This window comes from Sus scrofa, chromosome 3 (assembly GCF_054392235.1).
Source record: "Sus scrofa isolate SSC_HxYL_T2T_F1_AM1 chromosome 3, Sscrofa_HxYL_maternal_Yorkshire_Landrace_v2.0, whole genome shotgun sequence".
Taxonomy (NCBI): domain Eukaryota; kingdom Metazoa; phylum Chordata; class Mammalia; order Artiodactyla; family Suidae; genus Sus; species Sus scrofa.
The window spans coordinates 101138823-101164768 of NC_139385.1; the positions used below are offsets into that span (position 1 = coordinate 101138823).

Genomic DNA, 25946 nt, shown 5'->3' on the forward strand with positions numbered 1-25946 from the left:
AATGTCATACACAGAGGGCCCGGGGCAGCAGTGGGGGCAGAAGAATGTGGAACTTTATACTATTTCTTGTGGAAATAACAATGCCATACATATTTCTCTGTTCCTTATGATCTCTGTTGATTCACTCATAGGCCTGATTATTCCTGCTCAAAACATTGGGGGGAGTGGTTATTTTCTCATGTCAGATCCAAGTCACATCTTTGGCCAAGCCATAGCTGTGGCAATGCCAGATCCTTAAGCCAGTGTACTGGGGGTCAAATCAACACCACCACACAGGCAAGCCAGATCATTAACCCAATGCACCACAGCAGGAATGCTTCCTTCCAATTGATTTAGAGAAATGTACTCATTCCACTCTGTCTTTCTATGAATTTATTCCTTGCCTTTCTTTAAATGTGTGAAATGAATGACAGTTGTGTTCTTCTTAGATATACAGCACCCCCAGACCTAACATGAACCAATCTCAATAGCTGAAGACAAGAAAAAATAAGTAGATGAATAACTCTGAGAAAACAAAACATGATGTGGTTGTAAAATAAATGCTTTTTAAGGAAATTCCACACCCTAAAATTTCATAGGATATTACATCAAATCTTCAAATAAACAGATAATTTCTTTAATATTAAAAGCATTATATGGCAAATAAAAGATCCTGAATATCTTTACAAGACCTAATTGTACTTACAGGAACTAAAAACTAAATGAAATGCACATCCTAATTAAAATAACAGGAGAACGTTTCTTAAAATCACAATGTATTACACACAAATTAGGATCACTTCCATTGGCTGTTTTAGGTCATCTTTTATTAGAAATACATCATAAGGTAAAGGGAAAAATCCATTTTCACAGAGGATATCTTGTTTGATTATGTTTGATATTCTTTCCTAGTGAAAACATGTGATAAAATAGAAATTTTGAAGGGAAAATTCAAAAATGGCATAAATATCATTTCTCCTAAATTTTATCAATTACATGCAGTATGAATCAGAATCCTAATGGACTATTGGGGAGTTGTGGTAATTTTCACATTATGAGTAATAAAACATGACAAATAGATGAACAAGTAATTATCAGATTACTTCCCTTCTAAAGCATCATTTGCCTCATAATATGATGCAATAGGAAATTATGCAACATTTCCATTAAAATATCCTTGCCTACAAAATTGAACTAAAGCTAAACTTCTACATAATTATCAGAAGAACAAGTTAAATGACACCACTGTTTTGAATTGTCTGTCTTGGGTCCTAGGAATATGTTTTTGAATCTATCTAGTCATGTAGGGGGAAAAAAAAGCAAAAATACATAGATGGGGCCTAACCAAATGTAAAAGCTTTTTCACAACAAAGGAAACTGTGAACAAAACAAAAAGCCAACTTACTCAATGTGAGAAGATATTTGCAAATGATATGTCTGATGAGTTGGTATCCCAAATATATAAAGTACTCATACAACCTAATATCAAAAAGCAACCTGATTAAAACCTGGGTAAAGGACATGAATAGGCATTTTCCCAAAGATACAGATAGCCAACTGGCACATGAAAAGATGCTCAACATCACTAATCATTAGGGAAATGCAAATTAAAACTACAATGAAATACCACTTAACATCTGTCAGAACAGCTATTGTCAAAAAGACAATAAATAACAAGTGATGGCAAGAAAAGAGAACCCTACTATATTACTGGAAATTGGTGCAGCCACTATGGAAATCAGTATTGAAATTCCTCAAAAAATTAAAAATAATATTACTGTATGATCCAATAATTCCTCTCCTGGACATTTATTCAAAGAAAACAAAAACAATAATTCAAAAAGATATATTTACCACAATGTTCACAGCAGCATTTAAAAGAGCCAAGATATGGAAGCAACCTAAATGTATATTAATAGATAAATGTATAAAGATGTGATTGTTGGGGAGGAAGACATTTTCTTTATCTTTCTACATTCTTCTGACTGATCTAAGAATTAAATTGACATGAGACAGACTAATAGGAGAAAATCAAAATTTAGTAACATGCATACATGTGAAAGATGCAAAAGAACTGAATACATCACCAAAATGGCTAAAAGTTTTACCTTAAATAGTATCTTCAGCCAAAAAGAAAACAGTATGTTGGGGATATTGGTTTGGGACCTCAAAGCAGAGGAATGAATTCACATGAGGATGGAAAAGCTAATGTTTGGTAAGCAAATATTTGTGGACTTGCCAGAGTCAATGAGACACAGAGAGGAATTTTAACAAATGAACTTTGCTTGGCCCCTCTCTGTCTACCACCTAATTCATATAATAGTTATGCAGAATGAAAGCTTCATTCCTGGAACAGATCCTCTATCCATATTCTTTAGGCAATTAGGTGGAATGTCAAAGTTTCTTCCTGAGTCTTCTGTGCCTTGACTGTTTTCAGCTAAAAATAATCTCCATGCTAAGATATTTTGGAGTGGCAAATTTTATTTCCCTATATCATATATATGTAACTATCATTTATACTCTTATCTTATACAAACACATACACTCATTCACATGTACATACATATGTATACTCCAAATGCATACTCTAATCTCACATGTTTCTCCAGCCTTATCACTAATCCCCTGCCTCTTCTCCTTTAAATTAACTGTCCACATAAAAACTACAGGGCTATGTCTGAACTGCAAATATGATATCATACTCCTAACCAAAATCCTCCAATTCCCTCACCCACCTACAGGATCCATCTACTTCACATTAACAGTGATGATCTGCATGCTCTTTTCTTTTTCTCTTTCCATTCTTGCCTCATGTATTACTCTCTAGGACTACTGAAACTCTACACAATTTATACTTCCTTCCACATTGTCTTTTTTGGATTAGTCTAGTCAGTTTAGAATTATTTAACATTTTTCCTTCCTTTCTTATATTCCTCTTTCCCTTACTCTAATTGGAGATTTCTATTCGTTTTGTTGTTGTTGTTGTTGTTGTTTTGTTTTGTTTTTGCTTTTTAGGGCCGCACTTGCAGCATATGGAGGTTCCAGGCTAGGGGTCTAATCGGAGCTACAGCTACCAGCCTAAGCCACAGTCATAGCAATGCCAGATCCAAATCTGAGCCATGTGTGCAACCTACACTACAGCTCACAGCAATACCACATTCTTAACCCACTGAGTGAGGCCAGGTATCTAACCCGCAACCTCATGGTTCCTAGTTGGATTCATTTCCACTGTGCTAGGACGGGAATGCCTATACCACCTTTTAAATTTAGCTGGTTGATCCTAAATTCCTTGTCTGTTTCTTTAAATGGTGGATGTACTGAATTTTATAATAATAATCTTCTGGGGTTCATCTTTTGCACTACATTTTAATTTCTTTATAGACTAGGTCTCTGCCTTATCCTGTTCCATGGGAAACACATGGAACATAGAGGCTTTCCAAATAATCTTCAAGCTCAATAAATTGATTACTGGAAAAATCTAATATTTCTAAGTGATAGCTTTCCCAACTTGTAAAAAGATATTGTTAATAACATCCTTAGAGAATTGTTTAATATAATCAGTACCTTCAAGCTATTGTGGTATCTTACTCATATAAGCAGAAAATAATATTAGCCCCTGTGGCATATTACATTTTCCAAAGATGGGCACACCAATAATACTCCATCCTATATGCCTTCCTTAAATATAGGAGTTGGGAATCTCCATTAAGAGGTGAGATCTATGTGAAAATGAGAAATTATATTACACAAAACATTTGGCTTCTGCATACTAGAGAGATAAGTTACTTGGAGAGCCTATAAGCCCCAATTCCTTAGCTCTCCCAGCTCCAGTATTTTGGTTATACTAGCTGAAATTCCAGATACTGTGGATCAGAGATGTTTTGTCTCTGCTATGAACTAGCCAAATACCTGAGCCACAGAATGTATGACCCTAATAAATCTTTACTGTATGTTACTGAGTTCTAGAGTTCTAGATTATGTGGACATAGTATATGAAAGAGTTCTTCACTCATTTTCATTAAACATCACCTCTTACAAACAGCTAAAGGATTCTCTTTCAATGCATAAAATCATGCCCAGTTGTTCATTTAATATGTAAATTCTTAGGCTACGACCCAGACTACTGAATAAAATCAATGAGTATATAGCACAGGGAAATCTACTCAATATTGTGTAAATACTATATGGAAAAAAAAATCTGAAAAGGAATGGATATACATACATATGTATGTGTACATATATATAATGTATTCACTCTGCTGTATACCTGAAACTAACACAACTTCCCAAATCAACTATACTCCAATAAATTTTTTTAAAAAATCAATTATAGATAAGGAAAAGTAACAACATTTTAACAAGCAATTAGTTACTTCCAATATTAATCGCCTATATTGTATATTATACAAACACTGAGGGCGGTAGTTTTGACTTTGTATCTCCGTTATTACATAAATAAAAAATAGACTAGCAAAGACTATCTGAAAAACTGGATTAGAAACACATTTCTAGTAAAGTGGATACAAATCAGTATACAAGAGCATTAACTTTTTTTAAAAAGTTACAATTGGGAGTTCCCGTTGTGGTGCAGTGGTTAGCGAATCCGACTAGGAACCATGAGGTTGCGGGTTCGGTCCCTGCCCTTGCTCAGTGGGTTAAGGATCTGGCTTTGCCGTGAGCTGTGGTGTAGGCTGCAGACGCGGCTCGGATCCCGCATTGCTGCGGCTCTGGCGTAGGCCTGTGGCTACAGCTCCAATTCGACCCCTATCCTGGGAATCTCCATATGTCATGGGAGCAGCACAAGAAATAGCTAAAAAGACAAAAAAAAAAAAAGTTACAATTGACCTACACTTTAGAAAGATATGTATCCCCAATGACATTTTGATAATTAGAAAGCTAATGCTCAAATGCTTAAAAGATTAATTTTAGTAGAATCTAGTATTCTTTGATTATACTAAATAATGTATTATTATCAACTGAGCACTGGTTACTACTTGATATAACATCAATTTCAGTGAATTTTCAAATCATTAGTGAGGAAAATGTAATAGTGCTTCAACACAGTACTAATTTTATACCCCAATATATCTAAAAAGATAAATAACTCTTTTATAAAATTCACTCTGGCCAACATTTGCAAAGAGGGCTGAAACATTTTGGATTAGCATCTGAAAAAAATTTCAAAAAATGAAAGTTTTTTTCAAGACAAACAATGTAACTCTTGAAAAATAGATTTATTCCATGGTCGTCTCCAGACCACTGCAGGTAAGGATTCTTACATTCATGCAAAAAAACAGGATTTGGAAGTCTCTACTGATCTATTTACATGAGAGTATGGAAGACAAATGATAGAAAACTGGTGGGAATGCCTAAGAGAAACCCTGTTTGAAAAATCTGACTTTGTCCCTATTCTAAATTAATGTGTTGCCAACAACCTTTAAGGATAATTCGCATCAACTGCAAAAGAAATGTGATTACAACTTGTATAATGACGGTTTCGATCATATACCCAATGATCTAAAATAATGCATTTTTACAAGGTAGGTGCTATTTTCAGACATTTTATATTAATTTTGGAGAATTACATTCATGTGAGTAAATTTTCCTGTCAAGAATCCTAAAATAAAAACACAGGTACATTGCCAAGGAATCACAGCACTAAGGCAACATTAGCAGTTCTTTGTCTTTTCCCTTTCCTAAAATAAAACCATTCTTAAAAAAAATCTGTACTGCTTTAAAATATTCTTTTGGTTATTTTGGGAAAATGTTGAGCAAATTCTCCTAACCTTAGAGAACATGATTAAAAATGAACAGTTTTTATTTTCATAATTTTAAGAATGTTCACATTTTAAAATTCTGTTAATTAACTAGCATCCTTTATGTCTTTCCTTCTTCCTTCTTTCCTCACCTACTCCATTTTATCTCCTTCACTTTCTCCTTCTTACCATCCCTCCTTTCTCTCTTACTTATATTTTCTCTGTCTGCATTCACAAGAAATTGTGGAGATTTTAAATGAATCCTTTTAATATAATATAAAAATTAGGCACTGGGTCCATAAAAGTTGGGAGATAAAATAATATTTTATTTTCAAAAACTAAATTCAGGTCATAATATCCACTACTACTATTGTACTTAGAAAAAAATACTACAGAAAAACTATTAAGATTATTAGAATCAAATATATATGTAATTGCATGTATACATGTATAATCTCTATACAATTATATATAATTTTAATATATAACTGTCTAGAAGCAGATGTATTTTTTCTTAACATTCGCAAACTTTTTATTGAACAGATCTCTACTGCCCAAAGTTAAATGATTACTACAAAATGGGAAACTAGGTAAGTATACATACTATACACACTGTTACACAATGAGAAGGAGGTGTTACCTAATATCATGGTGACAATTAGTTCGCAATAGTGACATATTTTGTACCTTATGTTATTGGTTATATGCCAAATATATCTCAATAAAACGGGAAATAAAGTTTTTGTGTGGACATTTATTTTTACTTTTCATAAGTAAATAAAATGGGATTTATTAGTAATGTGGCAAATGTATATTAAACTTCAGGAGACACTGCAATACTGTTTTCCAAAGGTGCTGTTTAATTTTTCATTCATATAAGTGGAATCATGTAATATACAGGCTGTTTTGTTTGACTTCTAGAAATGTATCTGGATTTACTGTTTCTCACCATAAGCAAACTATGGTCTGTCTGTCTGTCTCTCTCTCTCTATACACACACACACACACACACACACACACACACATTTTTTTGCTATTCTTACTTGTATGTAGTAATATTAAGTTGTAATTTTACTTTGCATTTCTCTATTCACTAGTGAATATTTTTTTGAGATGTATGTGAACAAAATTTTGCCTATCTGAAATTGTGTGTATGTATGTGTGTGTCTTATTATTGAGTTATTAAAAGAAATATAGGACTCACTGTAGAAATGGCTGATATAATGGCTGGAAAAACAAAAATGTAAGATGAGCCTGAAGCAAGGAAAAAAGTGCTTAAAAATCACATAATGTTAGTATGTTAAATGGAGGCAGAGATTAATCTGAAAAAACTACCAAGGGTTAAAGCTGGAGAATGTGGGGGGGGGGGAAACACATAAAGAGATTATAACCCAATGTATTAAACAAATATACAAAAATTTAAATGATATAAACAAACAAATAAATCAAGAACTGACAATGCTTCTTTACAGAAAAATTCTAAATACTGTGTATAAATATGCCCTCTCAATAACTGAGAAATCAAATGTTTACTTGCAGATGACATTTATATTGGCTCATTCAACTAATATATACTGAATAAATTTCTCATCTTATATGCCAAGAAAATAAAAAATAATGAGATAAAGCCCCTGACCTCATCAGGAAGATGTTTCCTTTTCCTTATAATTTTTACACTTATGCCTTCTATTTTTTGAAAAGTAACTGAGGACCAAGAAGATATTTTAGTTAATTTTTAAGTCTTCAGCATTTTAGTGCAAAGCTAAGCATGCTGGCTCAGCAAATATTTGACAATAATTCACATAAGAGTGAGAAATGAACAAAAAACAAAATTATTTCATATCTCTGGTCTTGTCTTTTCACAGTATAAATTAAGAAAGAACATGAATCCTGATTTTGGCAGATATGCAACATACTGTGTATTCAATAGAATTTCTGCTAAGCAATGAAAAAAAAATATTCCTATTTAAAGGACTCTGTAATTACCTTAACATTATTAATATAGCTATATTCCCCTTAAAAACTCCTTCATATATATGAAGTCCCATTGGAATTTGTTCATTATTTATTTCTCCAGAAATGATAGTATTAGATCCAAGACTAGGTATACAATATCCTGTTATTTTTAAGAAATAACTGCACTTGACTGAATTCTGAAACTAAATTTTAATCTATGATTAATTTGAATAAGTATAACACATTTGAGAGAGTATATATCTGTATTTGTTCTCTTCTTGAATTTTGTGATATTTCATAACATTTTAAGAATTGATTTGACAAAACATATTTTTTGTTTAAAACTAATGATAAATAATATTAAAAAATGAGATTCCATAAGCTATTTGATTAGTAAACTTTTCTACCAAAAATGTACTGTAATCTCCTTATTTGGTGAAATAATTTCATTGTATTTTTATTTTCCATTGTAATGATTTTTTATTAATTAAATATATCTGTTTCTCTCACTTTTATGATTAGTACAAGTTAGTCTAAACCCTAAACTAATGAAGGATCATACATCTCTATTCCTTAACTATCAAAACATTCTTTCTGTTAACTAAGTACACATCAAAGCATTTTATTTATGTGCTTGTATTGCATGTATGTATGTATGTGTCTATGTATTTTTTTTTCATATTCTCCAAGAATGTTTCTTACTGTACTTCAGATATTTTAGACTTTTTTGAGTATGGAATAGATGCATGTAGGAAGTAAAAGTATTTTTTTAACTGTTATTCATTCAAAATTATGACTTTCACAAAGATGTTCTTCCCCAAATCTTATCTTTTGTAAGAAAATTAAATATTGCAACCTTTAAAATGACATTTATTCCAGGACTGATAGAAAGGAATTACATATATCTGATTTTGTTGCCTTTCACTGAAGAATAACTTACTAAAATTTTTCAACTTACATTTTATCTTTTAAAAATGAAGTGTAATATTGTTTATAGCATTTTTTTCTTGTACCCTTATATTTATCATACTTGGCAACTTCTACTTTCTTTAGCAATTTCATCTAATATTGTCAGCATCACTTTTCATAGAAAGGGAAGGGGCTTCTAATATTCTGCCGATTTTCATTTTGATATAAGTTTGACTCGAGCGATTTAACCTAGCTGTCTAAAAGCATGAGTTCACCTGTTGTCTAATATACATTCCTTTTCAATGATTGAAAAGCTTTTTCTGGTAAGTAAATAGACGGCAGAGCATTTTATCTGTTGGCTGCTAGAATAAAAATAATTAATTTCCCAAATAACCTACTATTATAAATCTTTTTAAAAAATTTATAGCATTTCTCATACATTCACTTCTTTATTTTTTATTGCCAAACTGTGAGCTTAGCCTGATACTGTTTTCAGGTAATTTCAGCATTTTCCTTATTTCTACCCCAATTTTGAAGGTTGTTTTTGACAAGCAACATTTTTTTTTTTTTTTTTTTTTTTTTGGCTTTTTAGGGCCGCACCCAAGCTAGGGTTCAAACAGGAGCTGTAACCTCTGGCTTATGCCACAGCCACAGCAACGCCACATATGAGCTGTGTCAGTGACCTACATCACAACTCATGGTAACGCCAGATCCTTAACTCACTGAGCAAGGCCAGGGATTGAACTTGTGTCCTCATGGATACTAGTCAGATTAATTTCCACTGAACCATAATGGGAACTTCTTTACCATAAATATTTAAAAGAGAATTTGGCTATGTGAACATTAGCACTGCTAGAAAATATTTTTTTTAATTTTTTGAGCATATAATGAATTAAACTTCCATCAGCATTCATATATATAGATTTTTGTGTGAATATAAATTTTCTCTATGATAAATGTCCATTATGAAAACTGCTGTGTTGTACATTAGTTACATTTTAATTCTTTAGAAAACTGGAAAACTGCAGAGGGACTCTATCATTTTATATTCTCACTAGCAGTTTGAGTGTCCAGTTTCTTTACATCTTTGCCAGAAGCTGTTGTTGTCACTACTGTTTTTTTGTTTGTTTGTTTGTTTTTGGCTTTTTGCTATTTCTTGGGCTGCTCCCGTGGCATATGGAGGTTCCCAGGCTAGGGGTCGAATCGGAGCTGTAGCCACCGGCCTGCACCAGAGCCATAGCAACGCGGGATCCAAGCCGCGTCTGCAACCTACACCACAGCTCACGGCAACGCAACGCCGGATCATTAACCCACTGAGCAAGGGCAGGGACCGAACCCGCAACCTCATGGTTCCTAGTCGGATTCGTTAACCACTGTGCCACAACGGGAACTCCCACTACTGTTTTTATTTTAAGCTCTCTGATGGGTGTGTAGTTATCTCCCTTGTGATTTTAAGTTAAAATTTTCTTAATGGTTAATGATGTTTAATATACTTTCATATGTTATTTGCCCCCCCTAGTTTACCTATATATTTCTTTGAAAAATCTATATACATCTCTTGCCTGTTTCTCATATTGGATTTTTTTTTTTTTTTAACTGTTCAGTTTTTAAAGTTCTTTCTGTTTTCTAGATATAAGTTCCCTGCTAGGTAGGTGATTTGCAACTACACTGTTTTAGGCTATAGCATGTCTTTTATCCTTTTTACAGGGTTTTTTGGAGAGCAAAGGTTTTAAATTTTGATGATGTCCAATTAATCAATGTTTTCTTCTATGGATTATGCTTTTGGCATAGAGTCTAGTAACTCCTTTCCTGGTAAAATCCTGAAGATTTTCTTCTACGTTTTTCCAAAAATTTTCATAGCCTTATATTTTACATTTAAGTTGGTGATTCAATTTGAGTTCACATTTGCATAAGGTGCAACACTTGGTTTAATGTTTGTTTTTGTCTGTGGATGACTAATTGTTCCAACATCATTTGTTGAAAATGGTAACTTTCCTCTACTGAATTGCTTTAGTACCTTTTTCAGAAATGAGAAATTCCATTGATCTATATGTTTATCCCATCATTAATATATCAATCTTCATTATGAAGGCATATAGAAAGCATATATTAGACTGATTCCTCCTACTTTATTCATCCTCAAAATCATTTGAGCTACTCTAGTTCTTTTGCTTTTTTGTATAAATTTTAGAACAATCTACATCTACAAAAATTCTCACTGGGAATTTGAAGGGAATTATGTTAAACCTGTATATTTATTTGACAACAACCAAATAACCATATTTTTCCAATCTATAAACACAGAACTACCTCCCTTCTTGATCTTTTTTGGCCACTACTTCACAGTATAGACCTTTGGAAAATGTTTATGCAGTTCCTATTATATTTCAGACATCATGTTAGCCCTTTTCATTTGTTACCTCATGCGGTCCTCAAAAATACTTTCAAATTATTTATTATTTCCTCTAATTTTCAAATGAGAAAATTAAGGGTAAATGATGTCAACTAACCTGTTACACAGCTAAGTAGCAGAAAAAACATTTCAAGCAATATTTGATTCATTCTGTATTTCATGCTTTTTCTATGTACCAAAGATATCCTTGGAGGAAACTAACTTCTTATAATATATCCAGGATATATCAGTTATTCTCAGTTTTTTTTTATTGTTCCTAACAGTCTTTTCCCCTCATTTAGAATAATATATTTCTCCACCTGGACCAAGCCTAACCATACATTACTGCTTAGAATGTTTCACCAATTACATTAATATTTCTATCTACTTGACCCAACCAAATCTCTACTTTTCTGTGATCTAATTTTGTCTCCAATAAATATAATATATAATTTAGAAGTTATTGAGCATCAAATGACCTTATTTGTTTATTTTGCATCTAATTGGATGCTAAGAATATTAAGGATAAAAACAAGTTATTAATTTTCACTTTAATACCCAACCTCCTCCACCTGGCACCAGAAACTGGTATTAAAATGATAAAGTCTCAGCACCAAAAGTGATTTTAGCAATAGTCCTCATATTATTGCTGATTTGTGTCCATAAGATCTATGTCAATCCTGCTGTCATCTTGTCATTTCCCCTAAATGTGTGCTTATGAATTCATTTCATGCTTCTCCATTTTGGGCCAATGCATGCAATAAAAGACTAAACGAAACTGGAAAAACCTGTAAGATCTTTTTTAACAATTAAAGAGCATGAGAGTAAAATTATCTGAGATGTAACAAAATAATGAATTCTTTAGGCGCTTGAGAATATATGCACCACCATGAATTTTGTCATCACTTTCAATAACAGTTGTACATGTGGCTACATAAAACACTACTGGTTAACTGTTTATGTGAATTTTTTTGGATTTCTTACACTCCCATATGCTAAATGCATGAGGTTTTACCTGATTTTCTATAAAGTTTTCACCCTTTCACCCAAGTGCACACCTTTATGTTTAAAATTCCATTATTTATTGGTTGAATAGTGTGCGATACTCAGTTTTGGAAACATTATATATGTTTTAACTTTTTACCATTTTTACAGGAATCTTAATTTTCCCCAAATTAGTATTTTATTTGCAGAGGGAATAAAATTGCTTCTTGGTCCATTCCCTACAAAGTGTAAAGTATACAGCTTACTATTCAATTGGTAAGCAGAATATCTGATACCTTACACATATTTTTCATTTTGAACAGATTAAGCAAAAGACCAGTGTTCATACTGGAATGGAATTGTCGTACTAAATCTTATGGGGACTTAGTGCCAAGGAAACAGGTCTGTTAATATGCATGACTTTATTGGAGGGAACTGAAAGAAAAGCAGGATGCTAATTAACTATCTTCAAATTGATGTATCACCTCCATGTGCCTTTCTATGAAAGTTTGCAATAAAGGTGAAAGTTAATGACAGTCCAACCAGGCATGAATACTGGCATAGATCAAGAATGCCATTTAGCAGCAATGAACCACAACTGCACCAAAGGATTCCTTGAAAAACAAGGATTTTAGGTTTGGGAGCCTCAGAAAATCAATTTGACCATGTACTTTACTGACCCCCAAGGAACTAGATAAAAAAACAGTAGAAATACAGGAAATTATCATTTACTTTATAAGTGTTAACCTCCTACGCTCTAGAGGGAAGAGCAAATAGCAAATGAACATAACAACATTTCTTTAATCTAGAAGTCCAAGTAAGAATGGTAATTAAGAAAGCTGAAAAATCTAGTAAAATCAAAATTACTTTCACTTTAAATGGTAATTTAGACATTACCTTTTGGGGAGATTACATATGATATGAGTTCATGGGTTTTTTGGAAACAAGAAAAAGTCAAATAGAAATATAAGTCACTTGCAATAGGACATATGTATTATAGAATTCAAATTACAAAATTGTAAACAATAAACATTTAAAAATATTAATACCCACTTTTGTTATTTTCAGTGCATTAATAAATATCAAAAGAATACACAAGGAAAGGTGATGACATAAAAAAAATCATGAGAATGAAATTTAAAAATGGGAAATAAAATTAGAAGAGCATGGAAGAGGAGGGTGAGATGCCTATACATGAGGGGAAAAAAAAAAATAAATGAAAATGGAAAGGACAACTACAGAAGATAAATGAAAACTTGGTATTATGAGCCATTAGTAGTCACTTTTGTTAGTTCCCCCCATTTCACTGAATTATAGGTTACCCTGTATTAACACTTCTTATCTTTACCCTTTGAAAATATAATAAACTCAGCCACACGGCTCTACAACTGTTCTCTATCTTTAAACACATTTGCAGGTCCCACATTGAATAATAAGGCTATAAAACTTACCACACTCTCTCTAGTTTTGAGTTTATAATAATTTCAAAGTGTTTATATTTAATGTTAAATGGTGATTATATTTCTCTATAAACTATTTATTCACGACAAAATTTCATAAAAAAGGACTATAATTTTTGTAGGTACTTTTAAAATTTGAATAAATTCTTAGTTAAAAAATATTGATAAAAAGTATACAACGACTAATTAAAAAAAGTATATGGAAAAATGACATCTTCATCTCATTTAACTGTAACTAATTCCCGTGAGTTTTTATACTAGGACCGTAATAAAAGTGTCTAACTACTATTGAGCATTTATGTGCTTTACATATATTAGCACATTTAATCCACCACAAGTTTAGGAGGTAGGTATGACTTTTGTTTTCATTTTGTAAAGCAGTACACTAAGACATAAGAAGGTTTAATAACTTAGCCAAAGAAATGCAGTGGGAAAGAAGCAGCCTTAGATTGTGCAGTTTCAAGATCCTGTGCCCTTAATCAAAGAAAATCATTATCTTAAAATTTCTCAACCTAATTAAATAATAAACATTCTGTTCTCTATTTTTTCTAACATAGGTGTTTGCTACTCTATTTCAAATTATTTTCTTTCAGTCCATGAGTCAACTAATTTATTGTGAAAAGCCTAAATCGTAAAAACAGATTCTTCACTGAGGATACTGGGATCCATGCAGCCACAGACAAATAACATATATGCACTGTATATACATTATCAGTGTTTGATATTAATATTTTACCATAAAATTCAGATAGGTGGGTTAATTTCAATATACCACAGAAGAGCACTTAACCTATGTATATGAGGCCTAAAATATATATTTAGATCCTCAGCTAGCCTACATTAATAAAAGTAATTAGAACTGTTTTATATTGGAAAGGACATTCAACACAAAGTTATAAAGTCCGAGTTTTCTCCCCATGTCTGCTAGCATAATGTTGGATATGCCAGGCACATACCCCCCCATCTCTCTGTTTGCTTATCTCTATTTTGAGGATAACCCTGTACAGTAGTATCCATTCATACTATCTTTCTGAGCTCTCGTGATTATCAACGTAAGAGTTAGCCTCTGAAAAAGAATGGCAGTTAACTTAAAAATAAAATTTTAAAAACATTATCTATAAAAAATAAAAGCAGTGATTCAGAAAGATATGCACCTTAAAGTTAATAGCAGCATTATTTACAATTGCCAAGATAAAGAAGCAACCTAAGTGTCATCAACAGAGGAATAGGTAAAGAAAAAGTGGTGCATGTATACAACAGATATTACTCAGCCATAAAAAGAACAGAATTTTGCAATTTGCAGAAACATGGATGGGCTTGGAGGGAATTATGCTAAGAGAAATAACTCAAACACAGAAAGACAAAAATGTGTGACATCACTTACATGTGGAATCTAGAAAAAACAAACAAACTAGAGTTTATAACAAAAAAAGAAACAGACACAGATATAGAGAAAAAAAAACTAGTGGCTTCCAGTTTATTTGAGAGAGATGATACAGGTGTGGGGGACTGAGAACCACAAACTACTGGGTGTGATTTGGCTCAAGGCGATATTATACAACATAGGCATTATAGCCAATATTTTGTAATAACTCTAAATGGAAAGTAACCTTTAAAAATTATACAAAAATTTAAAAAAACCCTCAAAAATAGTCAAATCCTAAACTAAAAGCAAGGTTTGATTTCAGAACCATATTAATTTGTATTTATTTCTGTCCAAATTATATAATTCCATGGTCTGTCTCAGTTGGGTTTAATTCATACAAATACCCTGTATAAAACTGCTCTTATTATTCAAGAAAGAGTACCTTTATGAAATAGGAATGTTAACAATCCCTTTGGGCTTCTCTTCAGTGAAGGAGAAAGATACGTGTTCAGAGGTAGCTTGAGTGACTCTTAGAAGTGGAAGGATAAGCTAATAAATCTAAAATTAAATATTTATTGTTGCCTTATTGGCAACAGATAAAACTTATCATCACGGTATATAACATAGTTGCTAACTGAATGCCTGCTAACACAGCTTTCTACTCAGCAACAAATCAGAATAGGTAGTCAATGCATATCTACTGCCATAATGATGACTTGTTTCCATGAGTCATGATTTTTATATAATTTCACTTTTACAAATTATTTCCCTATGTTTTAATAGTATGTAAAAATTTTTGTCTCTCAGCTTAGTGATTTTAAAAAATCACTTGATGTGAGTGATTTAAATTTAAGAATTTCTTCTTACGGATTTCATTATTGGGCTTTTGTTGACAGATTAGAGGAGTTTTTATGCTTGGTGAATTTTGTTTCAAATACATTTAATTACAAGAAAGTGACTTTCAATTCATCCCAATGCAAAGTATGCTTGGGACACCAGGGAAACTGATGGAGAAGGAGGAGGTAGCATGCAAGCTCTGTCATACAGTAGCACCTAGGGAAATCAACTTGAGATAAAAGCAGAAACTGTATAGAGTCTGTAGGAGCACCATGGGTTTGTAACCCTTGATTTGAGAGGCTGCTTCAAAGGTAAAATTTGTAAAAATAGAAACTTCCATAAGGACTTCCAAAATTAAAGGGAAAGGACATAAATTATATGCATATTTAATCCTCTCCTTCTTTCCTATAACAATTTAGAGAATCTTTGTCTCCTAGAAGCTTTGTCAGTTAATAATTTTTATATTTTAGCAACTTGTCAGATTTCACAGTACTCGTTGGTTGAGATGGTGGGTAAAAAGAGCACCGGAGTAAGCAGAATAATATACAAAAAGGAGGGGTAAATTACAGATATAAAGAATGTAACATGGAGACATAGAGGGTAGGGAAATAATTTTTGCTAGGGAAATCAGAAGAATTTTTATGAAGTGTAAATTTGAGCAACACATGGAAGGGTTGGTGAAAACTTTTCAGGCTGAGATGGGTGTGAATCAGCTTTGTATAAAACGGAAAAACTCAGCATATAATAGCCATAAATCAAATTCAACTAACAGCCTACAGTTTATATCTTATCATCTGGCTATGTCATTTCTTTAGTTACATTTCCACTTATGTAACAAGAGATGCAACCTATGATCTTGCACCTTATTTTTGAGTTTGACTACTTGTCTAGCTTTGGCCGACTGTTAGCAAATGCCACATAAAAAGTGCTTGGGAAAGTGTGTGTCTTTCTGGAGAAAGCAAAATCATTATTGTTTGCCAATATATCTTTCAATTAATTATATTTCAGTTTTATATTTGTACATTCTTATGTTTGGTTGGTTTGAATTCTCAGTAAGTTTGGAGTATATGCAAAAATATAATATATTAAATTAATTCAAAGTTTGTAAGCTTGTACTTAGGTTAAGGCACTGTTCTGGATGCTATGGACACAGCAATGAATAAAGCAAAGTTGCTGTCTCCATTGATTTTATAAGAAACTTGCATCAGAGCAGTTATTATTTTCTTAGAGAGAAAAGAAAAAAAACATATCTGAACAAAATCTGACACAAAGGCATAAAATCAATGTAAAGGATCCAGGGAATCTATGTTCTCTTGCCATGTGCTGTCTATATTTCATCTATAAATTTACTTGTTTAGAAGGGTAGTGCTACTCAAGCTTTACCATTCATGAAAATCAGTAGGTCTTGGATGGTGCACCTAATTTCAAATTTCTAACAAGCTCCCAGGTGATGGCCTTACCTGAGATGGAATAATTTACTAGGCTTTTTTATGATTTTAACTATAACAAAATATATATAGTTACAAAATTAAATTTAGGCAACAGACCCATATTCATCACACTTCCTTCACAGACTGTCTGTTAGAGGTTTTCAAACTTATTTTTAAGATTCCAAGAGTTATTGAAATGTGTGTCTCACTGCTGATTATGACTTGAAAAAAAAAGTGTTCCTTGGATGACCACTTTAGAATCAAATGTTGTTAGGTGTTATCAATGCCCATGTTTCCTTTGCCCTCAAATTTTATATCTAAATCTTGGACCTTTCTATCAGCCTTGATGCCTCGGCTTTTGCCTTACCAATCTGGACTACCCTCATAAAATAAATGTAACTTGGAGCATGTAATTTATCCATTCAAAACTCTCCAAGGTCCTCCCATTTCACTTGCTATTACCTACATACTACTGCATCACCTGACCTTTATCCCTTTTACTTCATCATCTACTACTCACCACTTGCTCACTCTATAGCAGTGTCTCTCTGTTACAACTCAAGCAATGGCAGTAATAAACTGTAGTCTCAACTACCTTTTCTTCTTCCTAATACAGTTCTCCCTCTTATCCCCTTGGGATTCTGACTCAAAGGTCTCCTTTTCAATAAAGCCTTCCTTGACCACCCTACATATAATTTCAATGGTATTTCCCAAACACTCTTTATCCATCCCTTATCACTGCTTTATTTTACTCCAAAGCAGGCATCACCTTATAACATACTATATTTTTAGTTTAATGCCTTAATATCTGTTATCTCTATAGAAAGTAAGCCCTACAAAAGCCAGGATTTTTGTGTTTTTGTTCACTTGTTTCCCCCTAGTGTACTGACTAACATAACATAGTTTTTTTAAAAATACTTTTATGTAATTTTTGGCCATCTGTATATCTTCTACGGAGAAATGTCAGTTAGATCTTCTGCCCTGTTTTATTGGGTTGATTGTTTTTTTTGTTTGTTTTTTTTTGTTTTTTTTTTTAACTGAGATGTAGGAGGTGTTTGTATATTTTGGAGATTAATCCCTTGTCAGTTGCTTCATTTGAAAATATTTTCTCCCATTCTGTGGGTAGTCTTTTTGTCTTATTTACATTTTCCCTTGCTGTGCAAAAACTTTTAAATTTAATTAGGTCCCATTTATTTTTATTGTCATTACACTACAAGGTGGATCTGAGAAGATATGCTACTGTTTATGTCAGAAAGTGCCCAGTCTATATTTTCTCTAGGAGTTTTATAGTATCCAGTCTTATATTTAGGTCTTTAGTACATTCAGTATTTTTTGTGCATGGGGTTAAAGAATGTCCTAATTTCTTTATTTTGCATATAGCTGTCCAGTTTTCCCAGCACAATTATTGAAGAGACTGTCTTCTCTCCATTGTATATTCTTACCTCCTTTGTCATAGATTAATTGACCTTAGGTGGTTGGGTTTATTTCTGGGCTTTCAATCCTATTCCATCGGTCTATATTTCTGTCTTTGTGCCAGCACCATGCTGTTTTGATGACTGTAGTTTTGTAGTATAGTCTGAAGTCAGGGATGCTCAACATCACTAATTTCTAGAGAAATGAAAATCAAAACTGCTATGAGGTACCACCTTGCACAAGCCAGAATAGCCGTCATCAAAAAGTGTACAAATAATAAATGCTGGAGAGGGTGTGGAGAAAAGGGAAATAGTGAAATGTATATTGATGCAACAGCTATGGAAAACAGTATGGAGGTTCCTCATAAAACTTAAAATAGAACTACTATTTGATTCAGAAATCTCACTTCTGGGCATCTATCCAGAGAAACCATAATTTGAAAAGATACATGCACCCCAATATTCACTGAAGCACCTTTTACAATAGCCGAGACATGGAAGCAAACTAAATGACCATCAACAGAGGAATGTATAAAGACGACTGGTACATATACACAATGGGATATTACTCAACCATAATAATTAATGAAATGACATCACTGGCAGCAACATGGATGGACCTAACGATTATCATACTAAGTGAAGTAAGTCAGAGAAAGACAAATATAGTGATAACACTTATACGTGGTATCTAAAAAAATAATACAAATGAACTCATTTACAAAACAGAAATAGACTCATGGACATAGAAAACAAATTTATTTTTGCCAAAGGGGATAGCGGCAAGAGATATAATTTATAAGTTTGGGATTAACATATATGTACTACTATATATAAAATAGGTACAAAACAAAGAGCTACTGTATGCCACAGGGAACTACACTCAATATCTTGAATAACCTATAACAGACAGGGATCTGAAAAAGAATAAATATATCTACATATATACATATATATATACACACACACACATACATATACATGCACACATATATATGTATATAACTGAATCACTTTTCTGTACTCTTAAAACACAATATTATAAATTATTCTACAGTAAAAATTTCAGAAATGCAACTATTTGTGTGTTTCTTCAAAACAAACAGCAATAAAATTTTATTTGACTTGAATTTATATCTCATTGATACTCATATTCTTTTGTATTGTTTACATTTTTGTTCTGCCTTCAGATTTTTTTAGTATTTTTGAACCTCTGTGCATCAGTAAACAGGCATCCTTGAGAGGATTCTAGTCATCTTATGGCCTTATCTGTGACTTGCTACCAAAAGGAGCATTAAGGATCAACCTGTTATAATCTTTTTACTTAAATGGTTTTCAAATAATTTTGGAGATGAGTTTCCATTGTGGCTCAGCAGAAATGAATCTAATTAGCATCCGTGAGGATTCAGGTTCAATCTCTGGCTTCACTCAGTGGGTTAAAGATCCAGCACTGCTGTGTGCTGTGGTGCAGGTCACAGGTGGCTTGGATCTGGCATTACTGTGGCTGTACTGCAGGCCAGCAGCTTCAGCTCTAATTCAACCCTAGCCTAGAAATCTCCATATGCCATGGGTGTAGTCCTAAAAATAAAAGACAAAAAAAAAAAATTTTTTTTAAGAGAGCTAAATTGTTTAACATTTAAAAAAATTTTTCAGGTTGTATTCTCTTTTCTTCTCTTGTTTTAAAAATTTCACCTTTTGTGGAGTTGGCTATTAATCATCTCAGGTTTTCTGGCAAGAGACTAATTATTTGTTTCCTTTACAGAATATACTTTATCTTTCTCACTTATTCTTCTCTATTGCTTTGTGATTTCTGTTTTCTTTTTTCTTCCATGTGTACGTGTATACATTCCTTTAAATGGAAAAAATACTGTTTTAAGTCAATGGAGTGAGCCAAAGTGGGCAGAATCGACTTCTCATCCTTCCCCCAGCCTGAGATTCAGATAGCTTTTTAAACTGTTCGTTTAGGGGGAAATATCCCTCCTTCTCTTTATTTCTGCTACCCTGTGTGGTATGTGTGTGTGTGGGGGGGGTGTAGGTGTGTGTGGGAGAGTGAGTAGAGGAGAAGGCAGGAATTAACCAGAGAAGAATTGTTTTAGCCATAAGTCTTGTTCCCATAGCAAACATTATTAGCAAACTGTTTCTCCTTAGGTCAGCAAAGAATTTCTAATGTAATTTCCAAAAGAAAGTGACTTGATGAAATCTGATTTTTTAAGATGTGCCAAATTTCTAGTCCATACCATCTGCTAAGCCAATTGGTAGCAAGGAAAAATACAGTTGTGAAAATGAATATTAATACTGATTAATTAACCTCCAGGCAAGTGCATTGAGACCTTATGACTTTTTCCTATTATTAGATCTAACACCACAGCCCTTTTTGTACATGGTTGTCATAAAAGAGTTGAAATTCTTTACTCTTTCCAGCTCTAAAAGGGGCCTAAAAAAGTTTCAATGGAAGGCTAATTTAAGCTTAATATTCCTACTAGATTTACGGAAGAAGATAGAAAATAATTTAGTTTCACATGGTTCTGTAATTAGGATGATAGGAAATAACTTTTCTTCCACAAATAATTGACACCTCCTTCTTTCATCTTTTTTTATCAGAGCTACAATTATGTAACTTAAAGAACTGAAAATATGATGAAAATGCATTGACTCTGTATAACACTGAATACATTTATTAATTAATTTAATAAATTGTCTGGGGAATAGTAAATAAGTCATCAGCTATGGACAGTGGTGGTTATCTAGTTTATTTGATAAAGTATAGAGATATTTCATTTATTCCATTTTGTAAAACAGGTCAGATCACTGTGGTTGTTTAGATAATAATTTGTCATAGCATGGGGAAATGTCTCTTAGTACTTGTTCAATGCTCTATTTTGGGACATAATTCTTAGTCTCCCACAACATTTGTTTATCAAGCTTACTGTAACTTTTGTTTCTGATTATTCCCTTTTTTGTTGTTGTTGTTGATCCATCTCCCTCTCTCTCTGTCTCTCTCATTGAAACTCACTGTTTGTCACATAGATTAGTTTTCATAATTGCTTTTGTAAAACTTCCTAGAACTCTGGAATAGCCAAGTCATAGGACATCTTACATAATTTAGTTCAAGAACTCTTGAGGAATGCGAAGTTCATAGCATTTAAGTTAAGTATTTGCTGAAAGTGAGAGACTATTTAGTTATCTAAGATAGCATAAAACAAAACTTAAAAATATAATAGTAAAATAAAAATTATTAGTATTGTTAAAATCAAACACAAATGGAGATCAAACCTAAAAATTCTTTGGGCATTAAAAACTAGGTTAGTCATACAAGAAAAGCTTAATTTAGCTTATTTTGCAATGTGAGTTAGGTTAACTTGAGTCACAATCTTGCTTCTGCTGCTGAACATCATAAGTGAAACTTAAACTGTTCTTCAAAATTGATAAATGGTAACCATTAACTAATTCCCTTTCATTTAAGAAAATTCCAATATTCTAGCCAATCACTGTGAAGAATAATTAGTCGCTGCCTCCACACAATATAAGCTGCTCATCTCATTCCATGTTTTGGTTTGAGTGCTCCCAGTTTACAAAGTGATTTTGTAGTGTCTGTACAATAAACTTTCACTAATTACTAGTTCAGTGATTCACTGGTTTTACTTCTGCTTTTTTCTGAACTCTTGATGAACTCTTGGCAATACAAATAGGACATCTTATTTGACATGTTACATTTATCCTCAAATGGTTATTTGGGAAAAAAGCTATATCTATGCATAAAAAGAGAATATTTGCGGTGCAGCAGGTTAAGAATTCAGTGTTGTCACTGCAGTAGCTTGGGTCATTGCAGTGGTGAAGGTTTGATCCCTGGCCCAGGTACTTCCACATGCCTTGGACATGTGCTCTTGAGAAGAATGCATAATCTGCTGCTTTGAGATGGAATGTTCTATAAATATCCCAAAGCAGCAGAATATACATTCATCTCAAGTATACCTGGAACATTCTTCAGAATAGATCACATCTCGGGCCACATATCAAGCTGTAGCAAATTTTTTAAAAACTGAAATTATTTCAAGCATTTTCTCAGATCACAATGCTGTAAGACTAGAAATCAACTACAAGAAAAAAAAAAAAACAACAAAAAACACAGACTCCTGGAAGCTAAACAATACGCTACTAAACAAACAATGGATCATTAAAGAAATTAAAGAGGAAATCAAGATACTCAGACACAAGTGACAATGAAGATATGACAATCCAAACTTATGGGACACACAAAAGCAGTTGTGAGAGGGAAGTTCATAGAAATAAAATTTTATCTCAGGAAACAAGAAAGATTTCAACTAAACAACCCTTACCTTACACCTAAAACATACTGAGAAGGAAGAACAGGAAAAACCTATAATTAGTAGAAGGAAGAAATCATAAAGATCAGAGAAGAAATAAATGAAATAGAGACAAAGAAAATAATAGAGAAGATCAATAAAACCAAAAGTTGGTTCTGTGAAAAAATCAACAAGAATCATCAAGAAAAAAGGAACAGGGTTCAAATCAATAAAATTAGAAATGTAAAAGGAGAATTTACAATTGACACCTAAATACAAAGGACTATAAGAAGATTACTATAAGCAACTATAAAACAATAAAATGCACAACCTAGAAGAAATGGATAGATTCTTCAAAGGTACAATTTACCAAGATAGTAATAAGAATAAGAAAATATGAATAAATCAATCAAAAGTACTGAGATTGAAACAGTGATTAAAACACTTCCAACAAACAAAAGTCCAGGAACTGAAGGTTTCACAGGCAAATTTTATTTAGCATTCAGAGAAGACTTAACACCTATTCTAATTAACTCTTCAAAAAAAACTGAAAAGAAGAAACACTACCAAGCTCATTCTATGAGGTCATCATATAACCCTGATACCAAAACCAAAGATACTACCATAAAAGAAAATTATAGGCCAATATCACTGATGGACATAGATATAAAAATCCTCAACAAAATATTAGCAAACCAAATCTAACTATATATTAAAAGGATCATACACCATGATTGAATGGGATTTACCACAGGATGCAATCATTCTTCAATATCTTTAAATCAATCAGCATGATCCTCTATGTCAACAAAGTAAAGAATAAAAATCATATGATCATCTCAATAGATGCAGAAAAAGCTTTTGAAAAAATTCAACACCTATTTCTAATGAAAACTTTCCAGAAAGTAGGAAGAGAGGGAACCTACCTCAGTATAATAAAAGTCACATATGACAAAATCACACCTAACATAATTCTCAATGGTGAAAAACTGAAAACATTTCTGCTAAGATCAGGAAGACAAAGGTGTCCACACTTACCACTTTTATTTAACATAGTTTTGGAAGTCCTAGCCATAGCAATCAGAGAATTAAAATAAATTAAAGGAATCCAAATTGGAAAAGAAGAAGTAGAATTATCACTGTTTGCAGATGACACAATAATATATCTAGAAAATCATAAAGATCCTACCAAAAAGCCATTAGAACTCCTCAATGAATTTGGAAATGTTGCAGGATACAAAATTAATACACAGAAATGTACTACATTTCTATATACCAATGATGAAAGATCAGAAAGAGAAATTAGGGAAATAATCCCATTTATCATCACATCAAAAACAAAAAAACAAAAAAAAACTAGAAATAAACCTACCCAAAAGGACAAAAGACCTGTAAACTAAAATCTGTAAGACAGTGATGAAAAAAGTCAAAGATGACACAGAGGGAAAGATATACCATCTCTTGGATTGGAAGAATCAATATTGCCCAAATAACTATATATAATCTATATATTCAATGCAATCTCTATTAAATTACCAATGACATTTTTCATAGAACTCTGACAAAATATTTCAAAATATCTATGGAAACACAAAACACCCCAAATATCCAAAGCCATCTTGAGAAAGAAAAACAAGACTGGAGAAATCAAGCTCCCTGGCTTCAGACTATATTACAAAGCTAGAGCCATTGAAAAAGTATCATACTGGCACAAAAACAGAAATATAAATCAATGGAACAGGATAGAAAGCACAGAATTAAACCCAAGCACTTATAGTAAAGTAATCCATGACAAAGGGGTTAATAACATACAGTGAAAGGAAGATAATCTCTTCAATAAGCAGTACTTGGAAAACTGGACAGCTACACATGAAAGAATGAAATTAGAACATTCTCTAACACATAAGTAAACTCAAAATGGATTAAAGACCTAAATGTAAGGCCAGATACCATAAAACTCCTAAAGGAAAACATAGGTAGAATGCTCTCATAAACCGCAGAAGTATCTTGTTTGATCCACCTCCTCGCATAATGACAAAAAAACAAAAAATAAACCAATGGCACCTAATTAAACTCAAAAGCTTTTGCACAAAGAAAGCATTAAAAAAAAAAAAAAAAAAAACCAAAAAGACAACACAGAGAATGGGAAAAATCTTTGTAAAGGATGCATGCAACGGACAAGGGCTTAATCTCCAAAATATAGGAACAACACATACAACTTAACTACGATGACAACAACAACAACAAAACAACTCAATCAAAAAAGTGGGCAGAAGACCTAAAGAAATATTTCTCCAAAGAATACATATGGATAGCTAATAAGCACATGAAAGATGCTCAATATCGCTTGTTATTAGAGAAATGCATATCAAAACTACAATGATATAGCTACTACTGGACATCTGTCCAGACAAAATCCAAAATTCAAAAAGATACATACACCCCTATGTTCAACGCAGCAATATTCACAACAGCCAAGACACAGAAACAACTTAAATATCCATGGACCATGGATAGATAAATGGAATAAGATGTAGTACATATATTACAATGGAATACTACTCAGGCATAAAAAAGAATATAATAGTGTCATTTGCAGCAACATAGATGCAACTAGTGATTCTAATTCTAAGTAAGTATAAAGAGAGACAGATACCTTATGATATCACTTACATGTAGAATCTAAAATATGGCACAAATGATCCTACCAACAAAACAGAAATAGACTCACAGACATAGATAACAGACTTGTGGTTGCCAAAAAGAGGAGAGGGGAGGGAGTGGATGGATCTGGAGTTTGGGGTTTTATAGATATAGACTATAACATTTAGAAAGGATAAGCGATGAGTTCCTAATGTACTGCACAAGGAACTATCTCTGATCTTTTTAGACAGAACATAATGGAAATTAGTATGAGAAAAATAACATATGTATATATGTAAGATTGCATCCATATCATACAGCAGAAATCGGCACAACAATGTAGATCAACTATATTTCAATTTAAAAAATATATAAAACTAATTAATTAATCAAGGAGAATATTTCTGATGCATGATCAACTCAAATTTTTGTTTCTCCTAGAGGATCATGTTATAGGAGAGAAAATTATAAAGAATAAACAAAAAATAAAAGTATCATTACTATATTAATAGCACATA

At 32.5% G+C, this 25946-nt stretch overlaps 1 long non-coding RNA gene across 3 annotated transcripts in view; it reads right to left on the reverse strand.

The window, feature by feature from the left end:
* LOC110260015 (uncharacterized) overlaps positions 1-25946 on the reverse strand; it is a 645415-nt gene that overhangs the window by 508520 nt on the left and 110949 nt on the right. The gene's annotated exons all lie outside the window — the stretch shown is intronic.